The sequence below is a fragment of the Miscanthus floridulus genome, chromosome 7, assembly GCF_019320115.1.
Source record: "Miscanthus floridulus cultivar M001 chromosome 7, ASM1932011v1, whole genome shotgun sequence".
NCBI classification, from domain to species: Eukaryota; Viridiplantae; Streptophyta; class Magnoliopsida; order Poales; family Poaceae; genus Miscanthus; species Miscanthus floridulus.
In genome coordinates this window covers 63296975-63300642 of record NC_089586.1, presented here as the reverse complement: position 1 = coordinate 63300642, position 3668 = coordinate 63296975, and the positions used below count along the sequence as shown (strand labels likewise).

Sequence of the window (3668 nt, the reverse complement as noted above, 5' to 3'; positions counted from 1 at the left end):
TTACCTTAATAGTTACCTTGGTAGTTTGGTCTCTGTTGCTGGTTTCATCCTTGATTCTACTAAGGACGAAAGTAGTTGTTATTGACAAAGTTCACATCCTCATGGGTCTCGGGGTAGTTGTTCCCTGAATGCCTAGTGTTTCCACATACTTCACATGTCATGCGAGAATCATGAATATGCATGACTTCTTGCTTCTCATTAGCTCGATCTTCAAGCTTCTTCATTAGAAGGTCCATCTTGGCAGATAGCTTATCTACCTCCTTGAGTTGATGCATACCTCCACCCCTCTTGTGGGTTTGAACACATTTTTCATTCCAACCTTGATTGGAGGCCATCTTCTCCACAAGAGCTGTTGCAGCTGGTATGGTGAGTGATAGAAATGCACCTCCAGCAGCAGCGTCCATAGTTTCATGGGTATTGTTGGTCAAGCCATGGTAGAAAGTCTACATGAGTAGCCAATTCTCCATCCCATGATGAGGACATTTCGTAATGTAATCTTGAAAATGTTCTCATACCTCAGGGACAGATTCATCATGTTGTTACTGAAAGCTTAAAATTCTCCCACGCAGAGCATTAGCTTGCCTATAGGAAGAACTTTATTAGAAAAGCAGTGGAGTAGTTATCCCATGTAGTATTTCTATCCTTGTTGGCGTAGAACCATGGCTTGGCCTTCCCCAAGAGTGAGAATGGGAAGAGGCGAAGTAATATGGCATCTTGGGTTACTCCTTTGATGGTGAAAGTGCTATAGATCTCTAGAAAGTGTTGGAGATGTGCACTCACTTCATGTGCCTTCCCACAAAACTAGTTTGCTTGCACCATATTGATGAGAGCTGGCTCGAGCTCGAATCCATTATCTCCAACATTGACTGTTGATCCAGTACGGATGTTGGCCGTAGTTGGAGTAGAGAATTCACGAAGAGTCCTGTTAGCCATGGCTTCAAATTCAGGTGTTAAGCTTTGTCTTATATGGTTGTCTTCTAACTTTAAAGCTAGAACTTTCTTGAGTTTAGCTCTAGTCCTTCTGATTAATGCTTCTAGATCTTAAACGTAGTTTGTCGGAAGGTCAAAACCGGTCATAAATTACCCTACATAAGATACACAAGTAGACAAAACAAGGGTAAGCCTGTTTGAGCAGAGTTCAATGGTTATCTTCAATCACATCAATAAGTATAAGTTTATCAATACTTCCTTTGCCTAGCTACCTTCTCCAGCAACGGCGCCAAAAATGCTTGTTGGTATTTATTAGCGTGTCACTTGTTTTAAGTAGCCACCTATTATAAACCTATATCTCCTAACATTACTTTATTAGGTTGTCATTCCTAGTGATGATGCTAGAGATGCTTGTTGGTACTACACAACATTACTACTAGAATAATACTAAGTAGTTCTTTATCATTTTATGTGACTAGAAAGAATATATAAATATATGATTAAAAAGGATCTGCAAGCACATAGATAATATACCATTGTAGCACTTTACCCGAGAGTATTATAGGTATCATTATTTATATTTTTACCACATAGAAGGTCTAGCATGGACATGTATTGATAACTTATACTATTGAAGGAGAAATAAACCATAACTAATATTCCACTCATAACAGGAGTAAGTCATAGGATAAGATAAGATGTAGTTGTGTTATTATAAACTTGGACCTTTTCAGGCAAGGTTGTAATAACGTAACTGTATATCTGTGTAAGCTTGTTTGTTTTATAGAAAACTTATTTAAGCTTGGATCTCGTGTTGGTGTAACTAAGTGAGAACATGTTAGCGTTCTATTTAGTTGTACCAGTTTAGTCGACACATCATCCTAAAAGGTTTGTGTGGACCTAGTTTGTCCTGTGGTCGGAGTGTGAGGTGTGTAGCCTATGCACACGTAGACGCACACAAGTCAAACCAGAGGGGACCTGCCGATCACCCATAGCATAGAGAGCAGATCCCATGCATGCGTTGGGAGGAACCAGAGATAGGGTCGGCTCCAAAAACCTGAGAATGAATGGTGGTCGGTTTTGACTGGTTGAGTTAGGATAACAATAGACTTCGAAGTGACACCTTAGAGTGGTCGGAAAAATCATAATAGCTTTATTGAATTAAGTCAAAAGTACAAGAGGAGTACATATCTTAGTAGTTAAGCATAGAAACGCCTAAGCTTGTCGATGTGCCATGAATTGGGTACGTCTGTACCGTCCAGGTGAGCTAACCTATAAGACGTTGGTCGTGTAACCTCCTTGATCATGAAGGGCCCTTCCCATGGAGTTGCGAGTTTGTGGACACCAGCCTAATTCATCTTCCACTTCAGGACTAGGTCCCCAACCATGAAGAACCTCTCCTTAACGTTCTTGTGGTAGTACCTGCGCAAAATAGCAAGGTATTTGGCTGTACATTCGCAAGAATCAAGCCGCTTCTCTTCTGCACTATTCACTTCTAGCTCCTGCACTTCATTGGCCTTACCTTCGTTGAAGTTCTCTACCCATGCTGATCTAAAGGCTATATCTGCTGGGAGCACTGCCTTAGCGCCGTAAACCATAAAGTATGGTGATACGCCGGTGTTGCGACTGGGTTGGGTTCTGAGGCCCCAGACCATGGCTAGTAACTCTTTGAGCCATCTTCTGGGAGCTTTGTTGTTTTCTTTGTACATCCTCTTCTTAAGTGCATCCAAGATCATACCATTTGCTCGCTCGACCTATCCATTAGCTCTAGGGTGCACCACCAAGACATATTTTACTACTATGCTCCTTTCATCGCAAAAGTCCCAAAAAGCGTTCCTGGTGAACTGAGTACCTAAATCAGTGATGATGCTGTTGGGTATGCCGAAGCGGTGGATGACCTAGGTCGATGAACGTCATGGCCTTTTCGGAAGATGTCTGTACCAGAGGCATGTACTCTATCCACTTAGAAATTTATCGATCAGGACAAAGACACATGTGAATTTCCCTAGGAGTCTGGCTTGAAGGGCCCGATCATATCCAGTCCCCAGCATGCGAATGGGCCAAGAGGCTAGTATTGTCTGAATCTCGTGTGCTGGTACATGGATTCTCTTGGCGAAGAACTGACAACCCTCGCAATGGCGGACTAGCTTCTCTGCATTGGCTATGGCAGAAGGCCAATAGAACCCTACTCAGAAAGCCTTACCAACCAGCGTTCTCGAGGCCACGTGGTTGCTGCAGGAGCCAGAGTGGATTTGGTCTAGAAGATGTTCGCCATCCTCCTAGGTTATACACTTCATCAAGATTTCCTCCTTTGCATTCTTGCGCCACAATTTGCCATCAATGAGCAGATACTGCTTACTGCAACACATCAGGTGTTCATTTTCTGTCTGATCCATGTAACTGCTACCATCTGTCAGGTACTTGATGAAAGGTACTCTCTAGTTAGGCTCCTTAGTGGTCGGAGGTGGTTTGATGGTGTTTGACGCCGAAACCATAGCCACCAAAAGCTGGTCTGGAGGCTTGTCAACCGTGGGATCTTCCTCTTCGATGGAAGGCGTGAGCAGGTCTTGAACGAATACGCCATGTGGGACTGTAGCTCGGGATGATCCTAACTTTGACAACGCATCTGCTGCTTGATTTTTGTCCCGGACCACATGTGTGTACTCAATGCCATAGAACTTGTTTTCCAACTTTCTGATCGATTTGCAGTATGCATCCATCTTTTCGCTAGTTGTATC

The 3668-nt window shown here is 43.0% G+C and overlaps 1 non-coding gene across 1 annotated transcript; it reads left to right on the top strand.

The window, feature by feature from the left end:
- The first annotated feature begins 465 nt into the window (after nt 1-465).
- LOC136468210 (small nucleolar RNA R71) lies at nt 466-574 on the top strand. The gene has a single exon (XR_010761743.1). It is a non-coding gene; the product is annotated as a small nucleolar RNA R71 (small nucleolar RNA).
- Nucleotides 575-3668: the final 3094 nt, after the last annotated feature.